Source organism: Symphalangus syndactylus, chromosome 17 (assembly GCF_028878055.3).
Source record: "Symphalangus syndactylus isolate Jambi chromosome 17, NHGRI_mSymSyn1-v2.1_pri, whole genome shotgun sequence".
NCBI classification, from domain to species: domain Eukaryota; kingdom Metazoa; phylum Chordata; class Mammalia; order Primates; family Hylobatidae; genus Symphalangus; species Symphalangus syndactylus.
The window spans coordinates 68,491,476-68,516,090 of NC_072439.2; the positions used below are offsets into that span (position 1 = coordinate 68,491,476).

The 24,615-nt window shown below is 34.1% G+C and overlaps 1 long non-coding RNA gene across 1 annotated transcript in view; it reads right to left on the reverse strand.

The window, feature by feature from the left end:
- Nucleotides 1-24,117, reverse strand: part of LOC134733307 (uncharacterized) — a 68,271-nt gene extending 44,154 nt beyond the window's left edge. Inside the window, exon 1 of the long non-coding RNA XR_010116790.1 lies at nucleotides 24,023-24,117. This is a non-coding gene — a long non-coding RNA (uncharacterized lncRNA). The remainder of the gene's footprint in view (nucleotides 1-24,022) is intronic.
- Between the last annotated feature and the right edge of the window lie 498 nt (nucleotides 24,118-24,615).

Consider the following 24,615-nt stretch of genomic DNA (forward strand, 5'->3'; position numbering starts at 1 on the left):
GAGTTCTCCCTATGTATCTGTCCTTTTTTTAAAAGGACGCTAGTCATATCCTAATGATGTCATCTTAACTTGATTACATCTGCAAAGACTGTGTTTCCAAAGAAGATCACAATCTGAGATACTATGGGTTAGAAATCAACATACCGTTTGCAGGGACAAAATACAACTCATAATATTTGCATCCTTGAAAAATTTATATGTATTTATATTAATTATACATTTTGTTTATATTAAATATATGTAATATGTATTATATATTTAAGTATATATAATATTTATATATTTACATGTAAATATACATTATATATTTATATGTATTTACATGTAAATATATATTATATATAATATATATTATATATTTATATATTTACATGTAAATATACATTATATATTTATATGTATTTACATGTAAATATATAAATATATATTATATATTTACATGTAAATATACATTATATATATTATATATTTACATGTAAATATACATTATATATTTATGTATTTACATGTAAATATATAAATATATAATGTATATTTACATATAACTATATAAATATATAATATATATTTACATATAAATATATAATATATATTTACATATAAATATATAATATATATTTACATATAAATATATAAATATATAATATATATTTACATATAAATATATAATATATATTTACATATAAATATATAAATATATAATATATATTTACATATAAATATATAATATATATTTACATATAAATATATAATATATATTTACATATAAATATATAAATATATAATATATATTTACATATAATACATAAACATATATATTTACATATAATACATAAATATATATTATATATTTACATATAAATATATATTATATATTTATATGTAAATATATAATATATATTTATATGTAAATATATAATATATATTTATATGTAAATATATATTATATATTTATATATAAACTATAAATATATTATAAATATATTATATATTTATATATAAACTATAAATATATTATAAATATATTATATATTTATATATAAAATATAAATATTTACATGTAAATATATATTATATATGTATATATAAACTATATATATACATATATAATAAACTGTCTTTAAAAAAGTTTAATAATAACTCTTCTCATCATATTCAGCTAGCACGAGGAGAAAGAGATAAAGAGGAATGTGCACACCCCTCTAATTACAGCTACTAAGTTTCAAATGAAACTGACATTTATATACATACATATATACATATATAATGTATATATAAATATATTTTATATATATAAATTTTTCAAGGATTCAAATGAGTTATACTGTGTGCCTGCAAAAGATATGTATATATAAAAAACAAACCAACATGTGTATTACACACACACATACACATCCATTAGTTTGTTTTTTATGTCTCTTATTCTTTTGTGTGATTTAATTTTTAGTTAATCCTGGGGTATACAATGGATTCCTTGTAAGGTTTCTAGGTTACTGGTGAACAGTGAGAAAGTGAACATTTCAAGACTCAGAAGGCCCATGTCCTAGTCCCAGTTTCATCACAAATAAACTCTATAATGCTGGGCCAATGTAAGGATGTCTAATGTCTACTGTGAGGATAGCATAAGATAATACACTTCACTGCAATTTCAAATGTATGACTTTTTCTTTGGAAGCTAAGACCTCCTTACAGGATAATAGGAAGGTAGATGGCAAGGGTTACTTGTTTGTTTCATACACCAAAAAACAAAACTGAGTTGATGGGAAACATAAGAGATAAATCACTTTAACAAGATAAAGGCTTTTTTAAAAAATAAAGGTGTTTTAAAAAACAAAGAATAGTAATAGGAAGGGTCAACTTGTATGTCACAAATTAGGATAAAGGGAGTAGAGGGTGCTCACGTGTTCAGACAAGGTTTTGGGCACCAAAGTCATGTCATATATTGATAAGATTTATAACTAATGAGTTGGAACTAGAAATCAGATAAACATTTTAGATGATAGTTGCATGAAAATTAATATAATATTATTTTTAAGTAAATATATTTTTAATGTAACAGAGGCAAAATTTAACTCGGGTCACTGCAAGCCTATTAAAATGGCTAAGTCCAAAAAACTGATACTACCAAATACTGGAGAGAATGTGAAGCTACAGAAACCCTTACTCATTACTTGTGAGAATGTAAAATGTTACAGCCACTTTGCAACACACTTTGGCAATTGCTCAAAAAAATATATAGTCTTACCATATGATCCAGGAATCATGCTCCTAAATATTTGTCAAAATGAGGTGGAAACTGAAATCCACAGAAAAACCTCCACATGGATGTTTATAGCAGTTGTATTCATAATCACAAAAACTTGGAAACAACCAAGATGCCTCTCAATAGGTGAATGGATAAACAAATTTTGGTACATTCAGGTTGTATTAGTCCTGCTGCTAATAAAGACATACCCAAGACTGGGTAATTTAAAAGGAAAAGAAGTTTCATTGATTCATGGTTCCACACGGCTGGGTTGCCTCAGAATCAAGGTGGAAGGCAAAGGAGGAGCAAAGTCATGTTTTACATGTATGTTGATTTTGTATCTGATAATTTTGCTAAATTATTGGTTCTTTAAGTAACTTTAAACATAAAGAAACCAGGTAGCATCCTTACAGTGTGAAGATCTAGCTCTCCATTACCCTTAAGAACATATTTAGAAACCTCTTTATCTCTAGCCCTGTCTCTACTTTGGCATCTCTTGTTTGATTGTGCTTCACGTTATTGCACTTGGCAGATATTGTGTTTTTTAAAAAATCGAAAGTTCGTTGCATTAAGCAAGTCTATGAGTGCCATTTTTCTAGTAGCACGTGCTCACTTCATGTCTCCATGTCACATGTTGGTAATTAAAATTTAGAACATTTTTATGATTGTTATGTCTGTTATGATAATCTTTGCTTGGTGATTTTTGATGTTACTATTGTAAATTGTTTTGGGACACAAACGGTGCCTATAAAAGAAGGCTAATTTAATGCAAAAATATTGTGTGTGCCCTGAGTTCTCCATTGACCAGCTGTTTCCTCATCTCTCATCCTTTCCTTGCACTTCCAGAAACCCTGAAACACAACAGTATTGAAATTAAGCAAATTAATAGCTCTACAATGGCTTCTAAGTTTTCAAGTGAAAGGAAGAATTGCCTCTCACTTTAAATCAAAGGGTAAAAGTGATGAAGCTTAGTGAGAAAGGCATATCAAAAAGCTAAGTTAGGCCAAAAACCAGGCTTCTTGTACTAAACATTTAGCTAAGTTGTGAAGGCAATTAATAAGTTCTTGGAAAAAATGAAAAATGCTACTATAGTGAATATATGAGTGATAAGAATGTGAAACAGCCACATTTCTAATACGAAGAAAGTTTTAGTGGTATAGATAAAAGATCAAAGCAGACAGAATATTCCCGTAAGTCAAAGCCTAACCCACAGCAAGGCTCTCTTCAATTCTAAGAAGGCTGAGTGAGGTGAAAAACTGTGGGACAAAAGTTAAAGCTAGCAGAGATTGGTTCATAAGGTTTAAGGAAACAAGCCATCTTCATTTCATAGAATTGCAAACTGAGACAAGTTTTCTAGAAGATCTAGCTAAGATCATTCATGATCTAGCTAAGATACTTCACTAAGCCACCATTTTTAATGAAGATAAAACAGGCTTATATTAGAAGAAGATGCCATCTAGGACTTTGATAGCTAGAGAACAAAAGTCAATGCCTGGTTTCAAAGTACCAAAAGACAGGCTGAGTTTCTTTTCAGGGGTTAATGCAGCTGGTGATTTGCAGTTGAAGACGACGTCCAATTAGCATTCAAAAAATCCTAGGACCCTTAAGAATTCTGCCAAATCTGCTCTGCCTGTGCTCTATAAATGGAACAACAATACCTGCATGACATAACTTCTTTTTACAGCATGGTTAACTGAATATTTTAAGCTCACTGTAGAGACCTACTGCTCAGAAAAAAATAGATTCCTTTCAAAATAGTTCTTCTCATTGACAATGCACCTGGTCACCCAAGAGCTCTGCTAGAGATGTACAAGGAGATTAATGTTGTTTTCATGCCTGCTAACACAACATCCATTCTGAAGCCCACACCTCAAAGAGTCAATTGGACTTTCAAGTTTTATTATTTAAAGAATATATCTTGTAGGGTCATAGCTGCCATGAATAGTGATTCCTCTGATGGATCTGGGAAATGTAAATTTAAAACTTTCTGGGAAGGATTTACCATTGTATATGACATTAAAAAGAGTCATGATTTTTGAGAGGAGATCAAAATGTTAACATTAACAGCATTTGGAAGTAGTTGAATCTAGCCTTCATAGATAATTTTGAGAAGTTCAAGACATCAGTGAAGGATATAACTGCATATGTGGTAGAAATAACAAGAGAATTAAACTTAGCAGTTAAATCTGAAGATGTTACTGAATTTGCTACAGTCTTATAATAAACCTTTAATGAATTAAAAATTGCTACTTATAGATGATTAAGAGAGTGAATTCCTTGGATGGAATATACTGTCAATGAAAATGCCATGAAAATTGTGGAAATGATAACAAACAATTTAGAATATTACATAAACATTTAATACAGCAACGGCAGGGCTGGAATTGATGGACTCCAATTTTGAAAAAGTTCCACAGTGATTAAAATGCTATCAAATAGTGTCTCATGATACAGAGAAATTTTTTATTAAAGGAAGAGTCAATCATTATGGGAAGCATTATTGTTGTCTTACTTTAATTGCTACAGCCACCTCAGGCTGTAGCAACCCCCACTCTGGTCAGTCAATAGCCATTAACATTTAGACAAAACTCCCTACCAAGTAAAAGGTTACTACTCCCTAAAGTTTCAGATAATCATTAGCATTTTTAAATATAAAGTGATTTCAATTAAGGTGTGGTCACTGAGATTTTTTAGACATAATGCTATTACACACTGAATAGACTATAGAATAATGTAAACATAAATTTATCTGCAATGGGAAACTAAAAGTTTATAAGAATCACTTTATTGCAATATTCACTTTATCATGGCATTATGCTGAATCAGCAATATCTCTGAGGTATACTTCTTTTACTCATAATACCCATTTTGTGATTTTTGGAATACTGCAAAAGTCAGAAAATGTACAAATTTTAGCAACGGTTTTTTAAACATCTGTTACATTTGTCATTAAAAATGTCCTCTCCTGTTCTGTCATGTGCCAGTTATCCAGTACCTGTGAAACTGTTCTAGCTCATTTATAATGATAATCTTGAAATAATTTATAATGACTTAACCGTGTACTGCACATGAAGTCAAATGAATGTATATTTTTATTGTGTGTTCCTAAATATTGACAACATATGATTTAGTAATTATCTTTTCTGCTCACAATGTAACTTTTTAAGCCTGCCAGTATTAGAGTACTTAAGCATCACATATAGATTATCACAGAGTTTAAGTATTACACTCGCAAATACACTGATTTATCAAATTTATTATAATGCAATGAATATAAACTTGAGATTTGTTGTTTTGGTTCTTGTTTCAAAACTAAGTACATAGGTCATAGGAATAAGACTTTGGTCCAAAATGCTTGAATATTTTATTGTCTAATAAAAAGTAGTCTAGGTGATGCATTTAGTTAAAAAAAATTATAAAACTGTGAAAGATTACAATCATCAATAACTATTAGGCTTTTCTTTTAAAAGATCCATGACTTCAAATCAATAATTTCTTGGGTATGACCCCCAAAGCAGAGGCAACAAAAGCAAAAATAGGCAAATAGAATTGCATCAACTATAAAGCTTCTAAAGTTTTTAAGTTCTTTCCAGAAACATGGCTTCAGGGCTATAAATCATATCCCTCCGTATTCAGGCTAAATAGTCACAACTGGAATTTTAATAAAATGCAAGCTAAATCTCAATTGCTCTGCCATAATGAATGTGTTTTCTTTTTTTTTTTTTTTTTTCCTTTTTTTTTTTATTATACTTTAGGGTTTTAGGGTACATGTGCACAATGTGCAGGTTTGTTACATATGTATCCATGTGCCATGTTGATTTCCTGCACCCATTAACTCGTCATTTAGCATTAGGTGTATCTCCTAATGCTGTCCCTCCCCCCTCCCCCCACCCCACAACAGTCCCCGGAGCGTGATGTTCCCTTTCCTGTGTCCATGAGTTCTCATTGTTCAATTCCCACCTATGAGTGAGAACATGCGGTGTTTGGTTTTTTGTCCTTGCGATAGTTTACTGAGAATGATGTTTTCCAGTTTCATCCATGTCCCTACAAAGGACACGAACTCATCATTTTTTATGGCTGCATAGTATTCCATGGTGTATATGTGCCACATTTTCTTAATCCAGTCTATCGTTGTTGGACATTTGGGTTGGTTCCAACTCTTTGCTATTGTGAATAGTGCCGCAATAAACATACGTGTGCATGTGTCTTTATAGCAGCATGATTTATAGTCCTTTGGGTATATACCCAGTAATGGGATGGCTGGGTCAAATGGTATTTCTAGTTCTAGATCCCTGAGGAATCGCCACACTGACTTCCACAGTGGTTGAACTAGTTTACAGTCCCACCAACAGTGTAAAAGTGTTCCTATTTCTCCACATCCTCTCCAGCACCTGTTGTTTTCATTTGATATCTATTAGAAAATAAATTCACCTTATGACTCTTCTTCCATTTTTTTGATCTATAAATAAATTTTTAAAAATATATTTTCTTTATTTTTAAACATACTGAAATGCCCTACAAATTTAGTTGTTATGTATGTTTCGAACATTGTATGCATGTACAGCCACTCACAGAAATTTAAGGACTGTAAAAGAGAATTTAGTCATGTTTCTGAATTACATAAAATAATAGGATGGTGACTTTTGTCATAGTAAGAATGAAATTAAAAGGGATTATTTGGAATATTGCCTGGAGGCTTAACAGGGGAGGTGGTGAGGAAATTAACCTATGCAGTAAGAGTAATTTTTTTTTTATCTTTAGCACAACCAATATAAGAAAACAAAATGCTACCCTAGCAGAAAATTATATTGATATCCTTTCCAATGCACAAATTGCTCACAATTCTTCTACTCTCCCTGCCCACAAATGTACATATCTGTTTTGCATAAAAAACTCTTACTCTGCTGAGTGTCTCTGCTGAGACAAGTGGACAATACAATAACTATGTTCACATATTATGCTAAAAACCATGAAAATTTACAAATATTAAATATATCTTATGACTTTCCAAATGCTGGAATTCAGGAGGAGAATTTGAGTTGTAGAAGCCAGAGGAGGTGGAGACACACAGAGAATAAGACAATTTAAAAGACAGAGAAAACTCATGGCATTTTCTTTGTCAATTTAGTGAACATCCTTGATTGAACACTTACAAAGCCATGTAGTAAGACTCTAGTGCTCTTAAATGATATGTAGAGACATATTATTGAAATGGAGTTAGATAAAATGGAGACAAAATACCTGATTCTGCAGCCATTCAAACACATTTTTGTTTACTCTTACTTTACCCCCAGAAATATGGATATAAATGTGTCAGGAACCTGTTTTTTCTTTAGGAAGTCATTGCTCAAGTAGTAAGTGGCACTGATGGAGAGTGGTGTTATTACCATCTTCATGCTTCTCTTTTCTGCTGACTTGTGAAGAAGGTGCCTGCTTCTCTCTTTTGCCATGATTGTAAATTTCCTGGGGCCTCCCCAACCATGCTGAACTGTGGGTCAGTTAAACCTCTTTCTGTTATAAATTACCAAGTCTTAGGGAAGTTCCTTATAGCAATGTGTAAATGGACTAATACAGGAAATTGGTATCTGTAGTGAGGCACTGTTATAAAGATACTTTAAAATGTGGAAGTGACTAAAACTGGGTAATTGGCAGAGTTTGGAACAGTTTGGAGGGCTCAGAAGAAGACAGAAAGATGTGGGAAACTGAAACTTCCTAGAGAATTTTTGTTGAATGGTTTTTATGAAAATGCTGATAGTGATGTGGACAAGGAAGTCCAGCCTGAGGTGGTCTCAGATGGAAATAAGGAGCGTATTGGGAACTGGAGCAAAGGCCACTCTTGCTATGCTTTAGCAAAGAGACTGGTGGCATTTTATCCCTGCCCTAGAGATCTGTAGAACTTTGAACTTGAGAGAGATGATCTGAAACTGGAACTTACATTTAAAAGGAAAGCAGAGCATACAAGTTTGAAAAATTTGCTGCCTGACAATATGATAGAAAAGAAAAACCCATTTTCTGAGGAGAAATCCAAGCTGGCTGCAGAAATTTGCACAAGCAATGAGGAGCCAAATGCAAATCATCAAGACAATAGGGAAAATGTCTCCAATGCATGTCAGAGATCTTAGCAGCATCCTGTCCCACCACAGGCCTAGAAAAAATAATAGTTTTATGGGCTGAGCCAAGGATCCTTCTGCTGTGTGCAGCCTCAGGACTTCGTGTCTTGTGTCCCAGGGGCTCCAGCTCTAGTTGTGTCTAAAAGGGGCTGAGGTACAGCTCAGGCCATTGTTTCAGAGGGTGCAAGCCCCAAGCCTTTGTGGCTTTCATGTTGTTTGATCCTGTGGGTGTGCAGAAGTCAAGAATTGAGGTTTGGGAATATCCACCTAGATTTCAGAGGGTGTATGGAAACACCTGGATGTTCAGGCAGAAGTCTGCTGCAGAGGTAGAGCCCTCATGTAGAACCTCTGCTAGGGCAGTACAGAAGGAAAATGTGGGGTTGGAGCCCCCATACTGAGTCCCCACTTGGGCATTGCCTAGTGGAGCTGTCAGAAAAGGACCACTCTCCTCCTGACCCCAGAATAGTAGATCCACTGACAGCTAGCACCATGTGCCTGGAAAAGTCACAGTCAACACCAACCCATGAAGGAGCTGCCCAAGGCCATGGGAGCTCATCTCTTGCATCAGCATGATCTTGATGTGAAATGTGGAATAAAAGAAGATTATTTCAGAGCTTTAAGATTTAATGACTGCCCCACTAAATTTCAGACTTTCATAGGGTCTGTAGCTTATTTGTTTTGGCCAATTTCTCCAATTTGGAATGGGTTTATTTACCCAATGCCTGTACTCACATTTTATCAAGGAAGTAAATAACTTGTTTTGATTTTACAGGCCCATAGGTGGAAGGGACTTGCTGTGTCTCAGATAGAAATTTTGGCTGTGGACTTTTGAGTTAATGCCGGAATGAGTTAAGACTTTGGGGAACTGTTGGGAAGGCATGATTGGTTTTGAAATGTGAAAAGACATGAGATTTGAGAAAGGGCAGGGGCAGAATGATATGGTTGGGCTTTGTGCCCCCACCCAAATTTCATCTCTAGTAGTAATCCCCACATGTCATGGGAGGGACCTGTAATCCCCACATGTGGAGGGAGGGAGGTGATTGGATTATGGCAGTGGTTACCCCATGCTGTTCTCATGATGGTGAGTGAATTCTCACAAGATCTGATGGTATTATAACCGTTTGGAAGCTCCTCCTTCATGTTTCTCTTTTCTATTAGGAAAAGAGAAGGTGACTGATTCCCGTTCTGCAATGATTGTAAGTTTCCTGAGGCCCCCACCGCCATGTGGAGATGTGAGTTAATTAAACCTCTTTCCTTTATAAATTATACAATCTCAAGGAAGTTCTTTAGAGCTATGTGAAAATAGACTAATACAATACTCATAAAAACACTACTTAAAAACAATGCACACATCGGGCTAAATTAAAATAAAAGATCAGGGATTGGAGGTAGAAGAGGATGGCCAAATAGCAGCCACCACCAGTTGTCATCCCAACAGGAACACCAAATTCATCAACTATTCACACACACACACACACACACAAAAACACCTTCATAAGAACCAAAAATCAGGTGAGCACTCACAGTACCCGGTTTTATCCTTAGGTCACTGAAACAGGCACTGAAGAGGTTAGAAAAGTAACTCTTGAATAGCCAGTGCCAACCTTCCCCATCCCCAGGCAGTGGCTGTGTGGCATAAAAAAATCTATGTACTTGTGGAAGGGAATGTGCATTAATTGTGGAAATTTGCACTGTGACTCAGTGCTTCCCTCTCACAGCAGAAAGCAACACCAAGTAGAACTCAGCCAGGCTTATGGAGGAAGCATTTAGACCAGCCTAAATCAGAAGGGAATCCCCATGCCAGCAATTGGAACTGGAGTTCTTCCAAGCCTCACAACCATGGGCTAAAGTGTTTTGGACTCTAAATAAACTTGAGAGGCCATCAAGCCCACAAGGACTGCAATTTTTGGGCAAGTTGTTGTATTGTGCTGGGCTCAGAATTAGTGGATGTTGGTGTCATGCAACCCACTAAGATACCAGCCTAGGCAGCTAAGGAAGTATTTGTGTCACTTCTTCCCCAGCTACATGCAGCACAGATTACAACTCCAGGAGGGACTCCTTCCCTCGGCTTGAAAAGAGGATAGAGAAGAGCAAAGAGGACTGTCTTGCAAACTGGATACCAGCTTAGCCACAGTAACATGGGGCACAAGACCCATTCTCTGCCTAAATCCAAGGTGACATTTCTAGATACACTCTGGGCCAGAAGGGAACTCATTGCCTTGAGGAGAAAGACCAAAGACCCACCCCTGGCAGGAATCATTACCTGCTGATTATAGAGCTCTTGGGCCCTGAATAATCAGCGTTGGTAGCAAAGCAGTACTAGTTACAGGCCTTGGATGAAATTCATAGATGTTCTGGCTTCATAAGTGACCGAGAACATTCCAATTGTGGTGACTATTGGAGAAACTCCTGTTTGAGAAAAGGAAAAGGAAGAGTAAAGGGGACATTGCCTTGCAGCTTAAATACCAGCTTGGCAAGAGTGAGGCAGAGCACAAAGTGGGTTTCTGGGGGTCCATGATTCCAGGCTTTTAGTTTTGGACAGCATTTCTGGAATGACTCCGGGCCACACAGGAGTCCACTGCCTTGAGGGAGAGTGCTTGACCTGGTAGCATTCACAAGCTGACTGATGAGCCCCTGGGCCTTCAGGGAACATCATCAGTAGCCAGGCAGTACTTGCTGTGGCCCTGGGGGGCTGTGGCCAAGGGGAGAGACTCCTCTGCATGTGGAAATGGCAGGGAAGGCTGGGAAGAATTTTGTCTTATGGCTTAGGTACTAGCTTAGCCACAATAGAATAGAGAACCAGGTAGATTCCTAAGGTTTCCAATCCAGGACCTGGCTTCTGGGTAGCATCTCTGGATCCACCTGGGGCCAGAGGGAACTCATGGGCCTAAAAAGGAAGACTTAAACCTAGCTGGCTATGCCACATGCTAATTATAAAGCCCTAGAGTCTTAAGCGAACATAGGCAGTAGCAAGGAAGTGGTTACTGTGGGCCTTTGGTGAGACCCAGTGCTGTACTGGCTTCACATTTCACTCAGTACAGCCACAGTGTTGGTGTACATAGGGGTGCTTGTATTACCCCTCACCCAGCTGCAGGTAACTCAGTACATAGAGAAACTCCATCCATTTGGGAGAAAGTAAGAAAAAATATTATTTGCATTGTAATCTATGAATATCTTCTGGATCTTATCCAAGACCACCAGGCAGTACTTCTATAAGTCTGGAGAAACCACAGTGTTACTGAGGTTAAGGTGCTCTCCAATGCAGATACAACTGTAGTGACCAAAAACTTAGATAATAACACTCAAGTATTATTCAATACCTGGACAGCCTTTCCAAGAAGGACCAGTGCAGAAAAGCCCAGACCACAAAATGCCTAACTCTTCAATGCCCAGACACTGAGGAATGTGCACATTTATTACGACTATTCAGGAAAACATAACCTCAACAGGATAACTAAATAAGGCACCAGGGTCCAATTCCAAAGAAACAGAGATATAGAACCTTTCAGAAAGAGAGCTCAAAATAGCTGTTTTGAGGAAATGTAAAAAAGTTCAAGATAACACAGAAAAGAAATTCAGAGTCCTATCTAAGAAATTAAACAAAGACATTGAAATAATTAAAAAGGATCAAGCAGGAATTCATGAATTGAAAAACTGACATAGTGAAGAATAAATGCATCAATTTCTTAATAGCAGAATTGATCAAGAAAAAGAAAGAATTAGTGAGCTTGAAGACAGACTATTTAAAAAGGCACAGTTAGAAAAGGCAAAGAGGAGGTCATAGATGATGGCTTATGTCTGTAATCTCAGCACTTTTGGAGGCCGAGGTGGGTGCACCACTTGAGGTCAGGAGTTCAAGACCAGCCTGGCCAACATGATGAAACCCAGTCTCTACTAAAAATACAAAAATTAGCAAAAATACAAAAATTACAGGCGTGTGCCTGTAGTCCCAGCTACTCTGGAGGCTGAGGCATGAAAATCACTTGAACCCAGGAGGTGAAGGTTGCAGTGAGCCAAGATCATACCACTGCACTCCAGCCTTGGGGGCTAGAGCAAGACTCAATCTCAAAAAAATAAAGAAAAGAAAAGAAAAAAAGAAAGGGCAAAGAGGAAAGAATAAAAAAGAGTAAACAACACCCACAAGATCTTGAAAATACCCTCCAAAAAGCAAATCTAATATTTTTTTTTGGACTTCAAGAGGAAGTAGAGAGAGAGAGAGATAGGGGTAGAAAATCTATTCAAACAAATAATAATGGAAAACTTTCCAAACTTAAAGTACAATATCAATATTCAAGTACAAGAAGGCTATAGAACACCAGGCAGACTTAACCCAAAGAAGACTATCTGAAGGCATTTAATAAGCAAATTTTCAAAGGTCAAGAATAAAGAAATGATTCTAAAAGCAGGAAGAGAAAATAAACAACATACACTGGAGCACAGTATGTCTGACAGCAGACTTTTCAGTTGAAACCTTACATGGTAGAAGAGCGTGGCATAACATTTAAATTGCTGAAGGAAAAAAAAACTCATATACTAGATAAATTTATATAGCAAAAATATTCTTCAAATATGAAGGAAAAATACTTTCCTTGAGGAACAGAAGCTGAGGAATTTCATCCCAACCAGACCTGTTCTACAAGATATGCTAAAGAGAATTCTTCAGTCTGAAAGAAAAGAATGTTAGTGAGCAACAATAATTCATCTGGAAGTACAAAACTTGCAGGTAATCATAAGTACACAGAAAAACACACATTATTATAACGCTAATTGTGGTGTGTAAACTACTCATTCTTTAAGTAAAAAGACTAAAACAATCAATCGAAAATAATAACTAAAGCAACTTTTCACAACATAGTACAATAAAATAGAAATAGAAATAATAAAAAGTTAAGAACCAGGGGTACGAAGTGTAAAGTGTAGAGTTTTTATTAGTTTTGTTGTTGTTGTTGCTTGTTTATGCATTCATTGTTAAGTTATAATTAGTTAAAAATAATGGGTTATATGCACCACATTTCCTTTTTATTTTTTTTTTAATTTCAATAGCTTTTGGGGTACAAGTGGTTTTTGGTTACATGAATGAATTATATGGTGGCAAATTCTGAGACTTTAGGGCATCCATCACCCAAGTAGTGTATGTTGTACCCAAAATGTAGTTTTTTATCCCACATTCCACCCTACCCATTGTGAGCTTCCAAAATCCATTATATTACTCTGTGTGCCTTTGCATATTTATAATTTAACTCTCTAAGTGAGAACATATGATGTTTGATTTTCCGTTCCTGAGTTACTTCACTTGGAATAATAGCCTCCAGCTCCATCCAAGTTGCTGAAAAATACATTATTTCATTCCTGTTTATGGATGAGAAGCATTGTGTAGTGCATATATATCACATTTTAAAAATCCACTTATTGGTTTATGGGCTTTCAGATTGGTTCCAATCTTTGCAATTGTGAACTGGGCTGCAATAAACATACACGTGCATGTGTCTTTTTCACATAACTCCTTTTATTTTGGGTAGATACCCAGTAGTGGGATTGCTGAATCAAATGGTAGGTCTACTTTTAGTTTTTTAAGGAATTGCCATACTGTTTTCCATAGAAGTTGTACTAATTTACATTTCCTCCAGCAGTGTGCAAGCATTCTCCTTTCACCACAGCAGTGTGTAAGCATTCTACCTTTTAATAATGGACATTCCTACAGGAGTAAGCTGGTATCTCATTGTGGTTTTGATTTGCATTTCCCTGATGATTAATAATGTTGAACTTTTAAAATATATTTATTGGCCATTTGTACATCTTCTTTTGGGAAATATCTATTCATGTCATTCTCCAACTTTTTGATGGGATTATTATTTTTTTCTTGCAGATTTGTCTGAATTCCTTGTAGATTTTGGATACTAGTCCTTTGTTGAATGCATTTCTCCCATTCTGTGCATCCTTGTTTTGTTCCAATTCTCACGGGCAATGCTGTCAACTCTTTCCGTTCAGTATGATGTTGGTTGAGGGTTTTTCATATTTTGAGGTAAGTTCCTTCTATGCCTAGTTCGTTGAGGGTTTCTGAACAGTGGGTTTTACTTTTTGTTATAGCAAATTGTCTTTAGTGATTTTAGATGATGATATCATTAGAAAATATTTTTTTAATATTTGAAATAAAAAACTCAGACAAAAAATTTGGTTAATAAATTTGTATATGGGTATAATACATTGTATATATACATATGTGTATGTGTGCATGTGTGTGTGTATATACCAAGGATTACATATGAAAGAATTCAGGAATCAGAAAATGTATTTTTCTATGTGCTACAAAACCTGATTTGTTTCTAAAATTTTCACAAGATAGACATCTGACCTCAACCAACCCACGTAATCCCTCTGGATCAGTTTCTTCTTACCAAATGTAAATTGCAGCATGTAATTGTTCACAAAATATTTATTGAAAATCTATTATATGTCAGGTACTGTTGTAGGTTCTGAGGTCATAGCAGTGAACAAAACTGACAAAAAGGACCCGCTGGCACAGAATATATATTCTTGTGAAAAAGAGACAATAAATAAGAAAGAGTAAAATCCCTTAAAAAAAAGTCTGTGATGAGTGCTAACGTTTTTAGAGAAACTATGGAATGAGAGTAGAAAGTGATATAGTAGCAGGTTGATCAGTAAAATAGGGTAAGTGGTGAAGGGCCTGAAGTTGTTTCTTAGGAATGTCAAATTCTATTCTGGAGAATACATTCTAGGGCTTAAATATTCTGCCTGAATTTTTCAAGTAAATAACTGTATTTGTGAATGATATCAATTAAAACAGGCAAAGTAATATTTACTGTGTTTAATAAATTAGTTTCTCAACTGAATAAAAATAGTCTTTCTCAGAGGACTCCTTATTATTCAAGTTACCACAGCCCAAACCCTCCAATTATTTAGAATATTATATGCTTCAAATAAATTAAATTATTGTCTAAAAATCTTTGTTTAAATGTGTATATTATACATATATATTATATTTTATATTATTATACACATAGTAGTATATATGAAAAGCAATTAACATTTTATTTTCAGTTCTTCAATATTTGGAACTAAAGAGAAAATTTGCTTTTGCAGCAAGTCACTGTTGAAAATGATATATGTGGCTAAAAGTTTTAATCCTCTCATATTTTCTTTTAATTTTCAGGCTGTCAAATTAATGCCAATAAAAAATTCCCCAATTGATAGTCTGTGAGAACAAATTCCTTCATACAGTTCCTATCACTGAAGGCTTATTTAACCTTCACATAACCCCTTTAACAGAATTACTGAGCTCTTCAATAAGAAAATATAATTCAGGTAAAAAGAATGAATAAAATTGTGACAGGTGACACTGGAAACAGATTTGAAATGACAATGTGTGTTGTGAAATTATTATTTTTCCTGTCACATCTTTATTTCCTAAAGCAACCTAGAGTTTTCAGTTTACTCATAATTCTTATTTATTTTGACTTAGAAACACTAACAATGAATTTAATTAATTATGACTCAAGCATTATTGCTGCATTTCAAAAAATAACATAAAATAAATATTTAAACTGTGGTGACCTTCACTTGCATGTACCAAAATATGAGTGACTATTTATCAGATAATTCTTATATTTAGGTACATCTAAATGCCTTCTATTAAGGTATATTATATAATTGTTATATTTAAGCATTAAGATTTATAGAAATATTTCAGGAAATGTAGCCATCTTTCTAGCAATAAAGGCATTTCATAAACCCGTGCAGACTGTCATCCCAAGACTGAATAGGTAAACAGGTCCAACTGACATCATCAGAGTCAGCAATTAAGAATTTTAGATTGCTACAGCCTTGTGACTTCTCTAGTTTAATTCAATTACAACAATATAATTAATAAGCACAGAGGCACATATACAACCTTGTTTGTCTGATCTATTCTAGTTGGCACCCTTACTTGGGGGAAAGTCACAGAAGCCCACATCAAAATAAGATGGAAACTCCTAGTGTCTTGGTCAAGATTTCCTGGAATTGGAGAAATTGTAGCAGACAATTATTTAAATTGCCCTTCCTCTTTCACCACAATCATTTTTTGCACCAATAATGTTTAGGGGTCCTACCTTCAGTTATTCAAGATATAATTTATAATTTTTAGTATATCATTCAGAGCCCTTCATGATTGTTTATTGGTTCATTTTTTTCATGCTAATTTCTAGCTACTCCTCTGTAAAAACCTTGAATAAAAGCCACTGCAGTATGTCTGGTTTCAGAAGAAATATTTTCTCTTACTTTTGTGCTTTTATTCATCTTCCTGGAAAGTTGTTTCTTAACTTCTATATCTGGCTAACTCCCAGTCATTCTCCAAAACTTATCTCAGGCATTACCTTTTCTGAAATATTATTTTCCATGTGACACTGTGGATTAGAAGTTTTTCAGTGTATCCCCACCATAGCATTATGTATTTTCTCCCATATTAACAGTTGCATTCTGTGGTAATTGATAATATAGAATCAATAGAGGCATAGAGAATATATATTTGGAAAAGTAGATTTTGGGAGGTCAGGCTAACCTGGATTCAACACTATCCTTAAGAGTTGAACAAGTTAATGAATCATATTTAGTCTTGTGAGGGCTAAAAGTTTATGCAATAAAAGAAAGTTTTGACAATAACTTATCTATTAATTCATATATATACATACATATATATACATCTGAATAAATAAATGAATAAAGGAAGAGAGACAGAAACATAGAGACAAAGAGAGGAAGAAAATCTGAGAATAGAAAATGGCGTGATTTATACAGCATAGGATTTTGCCATCTAACCTTAAAAAGAAAGTGAAGAAAATTTTTTTTTCTGACTTTGGAAATTTAAGACTTAAGAAATAAAGACAATAGAAAAATAATAATTCAAGACAATGTGGCTAAATTATTGGAATAAATGAGCAAGGCTCATAAAATGTTCTTTTCAGAGAGACTTTTTAAGTTTATAAATTTCAGACAATAGTAAATTCTGGATAGAGCCATAAGAGTAGTTTACTTAAATGAAGTAAAAGTAATTCTCTAGTTATGAAAATTTATATGCTTCAAATAATATAATATATAATTACATAACATACGTGTTTTACTAAAGATGTTTTTACTAAAACTTCTATAATAACTTAAGGAGTTCATATTATACTATTTTATAAAAGTGTATCAAAATTTATTCTATCAATCACATGGGTAACATTTTGCTCATTTCCAGTTCCACTATTATAAATCACCCATTATATACATATGTGTGTGTATAAATGTTTATTTATAATTTTTTATCTGTATTGTGCATTATTTTTCCTGAAAAAATTCTAGAAATGTAATTTTAAAAATTATGACTGATATTCATGTACAAATTGTCAAATATCTTTACAGATAGGGTTAGGCCACATACAAATGCAATCTCACTGGTATAGGATAGAAAACTTCCATGCATTACACTTTTCCCATCATTAATTCATATTACTTTTGGACAACTTGCGGTAATTTGAACAACATATTAATTACTTTCTTATAGATTATGTTATTCTTATATAATGCAAGTTTTTAATAACTAAATATATGTCTTTTAAATATGTTTTCTTGAATGTCAAGTGCATTTTTGGTCCATCTAAATTGCTTAATTTTCCAATGATAGTCATTTGAAACTATTTTTCAGGAACCCCAATTATTCTTATTTTAAATCACATTCCTCTTTAATTCATAACAAAGCCTCTTCTCCATCATTTTAACCATCATTTCTCACTGTCTATTCAAATAAAGGCAACCCAAATATCAGTCTTTAAAAATCACTGATTAAATCTTCATCCTCAACTCATGTCTTTCTTCCTTTAAAGTACTTATTGGATTATGGTTTGGCTTTTGTTTCATTCATTCATTCATTCATTCATTCATTATCTATGCATTCATTCATATAATTCAAAAATCAAAATATTTGAGAATACATATGTGATGAGAAGAATTGTACCCTTTCGAAATTCATATCTTGAAGGCCTCATTCACAATGTGCTGGATTTGGAGATAAGGCCTTTAAGAAAGTAATTAAGGTTAAATAATGTCATAAAAGCGGGCCTCTAAATCTTATAGGACTAGTGTCCTTACAAGAAGAGTTAGAGACACTGAAGATCTCTTATTTCTCTGCGCATACTCACAAAAGAAAGGTCATGTGAGGACACAGTGAGAAGATGGCCATTTGCAAACTGAAGACAGAGTTCTCACCAGAAACTAACCCTACTACCATCTTGATCTTGAAATTCCAGCCTCCAGAACTGTGAGAAAATAAATTTCTCTTTTTTAATCTACTCTGTGGTATTTTGCTTTGGCAGCCTTAGAAAACTAATGCAACATGCAATATAAACTCTCCCCACCCCACCTTCTAGTCCCCTAATTCATTTACATAGAGGCAGCAATTTTATTAATTTTAGAGTTCTTCTAGAAATATTTGTTGCGTGTATAAATAAACACACACAATTCATATCTTTTCATTTATTTTTTATAAATGATACAACATACTACCTATACTGCCATTCACATTGTTTTTTATTAAACTGTATAAATTAGCCACCATTTATAACTGTAAAAAAAGCAGATTTCTCATTAATTTTTTTTTTTGAGACTGAGTTTTGCTCTGTCACCCAGGCTGGAGTGCAGTGGCATAATCTCAGCTCACTGCAAGCTCTGCCTCCTGGGTTCATGCCATTCTCCTGCCTCAACCTCCCGAGATTTCTCATTAATTTTTAAGTGGCTTATGAAGTCATCAAAATTTATTCAGACATTCCTCCAATAATAAAATTTTATTTTCAGTATTTTGCTACTAAAAATTTGTTAGACTGCAAAAATTGTATGTGCATCATTTCCTACTTTGCAAATACATCTGTAGTATAAACTTCTAAAAGGAAAATTGTTTTATCAAGGATTTTAGTACTCACACTTTTTATAGAAATTGCTAGTCTTCTATATGGGATTATCTTAACTTACACTTTCTCCAGAAATATGCAAAAATTTCTTATCACAAACACTTCCTGTTACTAAACTTTTAGATATTTGAAAACATGTGAAATGTAATAATTTGTGTGGTATTTATATTTTTATTACTCTTAGTAAGGTTGAACATTTCTGTTGAAGAGATGGAAATAAAATTGTTGGCTGGGCTTTTCTCCCTTTTCATATTTTAATATGCTATTCAATATTTTCCTGCATAAAACATTGTCAAAAAATTCATCTGTCTTTCATTTTCTTATGAATAATATGACCTTTGTGGTTTGCTTGCTCATTTGTTTTTTATGTATAGCTATTTTAGCAGATTAGTTTCAATTGTATTTGCTTTAAGTTTATTGTAGAATGCCCTTTTGATACAAACTTTCAAATGTTTTAATTCTTTACAAAAAGTCAAATATTTTGAAATGTAGTTTTTAGGTTGCTAGTATTTGGGCTGTTTCACTCTGTTTTCTTATACATATATAATGCGTATATATATATTTCTTATATATACATGTATAACTTTGGTATACATGAATTGGCTTTTGCTTGCCTAACTTCTCTATTTTTTCTCATTTCTTATTGTAACTTTTATTATTTTTTTAAAAGGTTTCATTCTTTCACCTTCTAGCGTCTTATGCCATTTTTCTTGATCTTTTTAAAAAATATTTAATTTCTCATTTATTCTTCATTTCTGGAATGTTTCCGTTTACTATTTTATAAATATTTTTTGAAGTCTCATGTCTGTTTTCTGAGTTTTTATATTTCTGACTTTGTTGCGTTTTTATATTTTTTATCTGTTTTTAGTTTAATTTAAAGATAATTTTAATATATGTGGTCTGGACTTTCTGACATCTTTTCATTGTCTGTAAAGATGTTATTCTGTTTTTATACTTTGAAAAAAATACTTCTGAATGGAATTCTTGATCTAAATTTTTTTCTGTTACTCATTATTAAGCTAGGTTTATTTTCTTGACCTTTCAAATAAGATAAATTGGCCAGGGAAGCTTTTATAGTTTCATTTCTCCAGAAATTTCTGTTGCTTTCTAAAGTGATTAAAAAAAAAAAAAAAACTCCTATTTTCTGACATCTCCCAACTTTGTTATATATTCCCCTCTTATGTGGTCTTGTTCTTTTGTCCCTATTGCATCTGCCCTGATTAGTTAGGAAACTATCACTAGCAGTTTCTCCTTAGTGTGAGACTCTTTCATGGATCAGCTAGTTAGTTTTCAAAGTTCTTTTTTTTGTTTTTTTTTTTTTTTTTTTGTAGATGGAGTCTCGCTCTCACTCTGTCGCCCAGGCTGGAGTGCAGTAGCGCCATCTCGGCTCACTGCAAGCTCCGCCTCCCAAGTTCACGCCATTCTCCTGCCTCAGCCTCCCGAGTAGCTGGGACTACAGGCGCCCGCCACCACGCCTGGCTAATTTTTTTTTTTTTTTTTTTTTTGTATTTTTAGTAGAGATGGGGTTTCACTGTGTTAGCCAGGATGGTCTCAATCTCCTGACCTTGTGATCTGCCCACCTCGGCCTCCCAAAGTGCTAGGATTACAGGCATGAGCCACCGTGCCCAGCCAATTTTCAAAGTTCTTAAAGCCCAAACGATCCCAAACCTTCAAGCATGATTCCGGATCACCAGTACTTGACCAAAATTTAAGGGTAGATTGCTTCTCAGTTAAATTGTCTGTTTTCAAATTGCCCCAGTGTACATCCTAGTGAATATCTGTATGATATTTGGGGCAGGATGCCGTTCTTTCTATTCCCTCCAATATGTCTTCATTTCTGTGATGATTTAATGTTTATAACTTTTTTTCTGTTTTCCTTCTTCAAATTTCAGTATATCCTCTTGTCTTTGCATTTCTTTCCTAACTTTGTGTGTTTCTACAATGTGGATTTGTTTCTCAACTACAATCATCTTGTTACATTTTTATAAAATTGAAAGAAAACTATTTGGTTTTGGTTTTCATTTTTTTCCCTTGGAATTTTTTTCTTGTGAATATTTTTTGTTTATGATTTGCTTTTCCTTTGCTCTGACAGTGTATTTGTAGATACAGTCATATTTCCTGAAGAAAGTAGGTTTTTCTGTTTTTTAAGACTCTGACTCCCTTTACAAGCAATGCCGTCATAGTAGAGAATTCTCTATTTAATAACAGGCTGCCCTCTATTTCTACGTTAGGGCTTCACAGTGAAAAATAACAGAACTCATGTTTTAACCTCATGCTTGCTGTCTGCTACCAACAGCTTCATTAAATTTCTAGATTCTTGCAAAAGGTTTATTTTTGCAGTCTTCATGTCAACTGTAATTTTTCTGTTTACTGTTCTCACAACAGAATAAAATACATCAAGGAGAGCTTGCCAGGAGCTATGTTAAATGAGAAGAATTTTGATAATTATTTTGTAAACCATGTTTTGGAGAGAGTTGTGTGCCAGTGAAATATTCATTGAGTGCTTGTTTGTACCTAGATAAAGATACAGACTAACATTGAATATAATAGTGAACAGCAAAGAAAAAATTTTAATATTCAAGGATTTTATATTAATGGGAGAAGAGATATATAAAGAAATAAACAGTTAACTAAGCTGCACTTCAGAAAGCTACTTAGAGAAAAATTAACCATGGTAAGTGTGATAGGGAAGCCCTGGAGATTGATTAGGATTGCTGTTTTATATAGGGAAAGCAAGAAAAACCTCAGTAGTATATTAAAAGTTGAGCAGAAACTGGAAAGAAGCAGAGGTAGCCATAGAAACAACTGTTGAGGGCTTACAGCTTAGGAGTCTAAATGTACATGGAACTTAAGAGCTTGGTTCTACTCTACCTTTAAGGTATGTTTATGTGTGTCCTGTCATAGAATTTTATAAACTTACTATTCTTAACCTTTTTTTGCTTTATAATTTAATTGATCGTTTAGTTATAGGTTTCATGGTTTTCTACTCTTATATTATTTTAATACTAGATTTAGATTGATACTTTTTTTCCAGTTACAATATGATTTTCTGTATTACTATGGAAGCTTTCTGATACATTATCAGAGAGTTCCTAAAATATTATTTAAACAAATTTGTGACAATTATTTATTCTCTGTTATAGGTTGAATTGTGTCCCTTAAAAAGAGATGTTGAAGTCCCAATACCCAGTACCTGAGAAATGGGCCAGATTTAGAAATAGGATTGTTGCTAATGTAGTTAGTTACAATGAGGTCATTAGAGTGGGTCCTAATTCAATATGACTGTTGTCTTTATTAAAGGGGTAAATTTGGAGACAGAGACAGACTTGAATAGAGGGAAGACAGTGTGAAGACATACAGGGAGAAGGTGACCATGTGACAGGAGGGGTGCTCCTACAAGCCAAGGATTGCCAATAAACCACCAAAAGCAAGAAAATTCAGGGCAAGATCCTCCTCCAGAGGCTTCAAAGAAAGCATGGCCCTGCCAATACCTTGATTTTGGATTTCTAGCCTCCACAGCTGTGAAAGAATAAATGTATGTTGTTTTAAGCCACCTAGTTTTTGATATTTTCTTATGACCTTTCCCTAGGAAATTAGTATATCCTTGTATGTCTTGCATTTTCTTTATGCCCCACTGAGCTATGCCAACATAGAAAAAGGCAATTTTTTAAATTTTTATTTCCATCAGCTTATCAAATCCCTCCTCCTTTTATTTTACTTATTTCACAGCTTTAGAAAGGTCCCTGCTTCCTCTGAGCCTGCTACAGATATAGCGAGAACCCACTGGATGAGGTGACCCATGGCTTTCACCTATAACTGGAATATCTTCTGGCTGGGCCCATGGAGGAATACTCCCTAATAACCAAATTCTGAGGCATTCATTCATTATCTTTAAAGCAATGCTTCCCAAACTGTAACATATAAATTAATATAAATTACCTATTGATCTTGTTAAAATGCATGGTCTAATTGAGTATTCTGATTGAATATTTTATATTTCTAATAAGTTACCTAACAATGCTGATGCTCTTGTTCCAAGGACTACATATTGAGACACAAAACTCTAAAACTTGACCCAATAACTCAAGTCATAAACCCAAGTATTATTCTTAGCTTCCTCAGCCAAAACTACTTCCAGGTTAAGCAGCAGTTTTCTGCATTTTTGAAAAATGATACATCTCTAGATGTTGAAACTTGAAAAAGATATTCTATTGGTGAATAAATTAAAAATAGATGCCCCACTTGGATGGATATTTCAGGAGACAACACAGCTTCTGTTGGAATATATAGTTCTAACAGGACTCAAGGACTCGCAAATTAAACAAGAGCTGCATTTCAGTCTCCACTTTCCTTTTACTCAAATGTCTTTAAAAGGCACAACCTGCAAAAAGCAAGGCCTATCCCTTCTCCACCTTCCTGCTCATCAAGAGCAATCAAGTTATGTCAAGCATAATTCAAATATTCTCTTTAATCTATCTTCTCTTTCCTCCTTGACTCATTCAGACATTAATCACATGTAATCTAATTACTTATCTTCAATCACTTACCCTGGAAAAAATATTTTCTTTATTGCAACCATATTTACCCTTCTAAAACATAACTCTATCTTCTTCCTCTCCTTAAAAATGTATCAAGAGTACACACCGTTATTAGTCCATTGTCACGCTACTGTGAGGAAGTACCCGAGACTGGGTAATTTATAAAGGAAAGAAGTTTAATTGACTCACATTTCAGCATAGCTTGGGAGTGCTCAGGAAACTTCTAATCATGGCAGAAGGCATCTCTTCACAAGGTGACAGGGGAATGAATGCCAGAGAGGAAATCCCAGACACCTATAAAACCATCAGATCTCATGAGATTCTTACTATCATGAGAACAGCATGCGGGCAACAGTCCTCATGATCCCATTACTTTCCACTGGGTCCCTCCCAGGACATGTGGGGATTATGGGAACTACAATTCAAGATGAGATTTAGGTGGGGACACAACCAAAAGATATCGACATCTTCAAGGTGATAACCTACAAATCCCTCAGCATGACTTAGAAGAGGTTTTAAGGTACTACCCTAACTATGACTTAAGGTTGTCTGTACTTCTTTGGTTTCTATTTCCCTATATCTCACCTGTGTATTTGCCTAGAGTTTCTGGCCACTATCATGGCATACCAGGTGCAGTGGAACTTAAATTTATCAAGCTCCAGACTGGGTTGGCAAACAAAACAAGCATACTGTGGTCCAATGGAGAGAAGCTTGGCTACAAGTGAAAGCTTGCATGTAATAACAGAACTTAATACTAACCTTCAATGTAGTTATTCATTAGA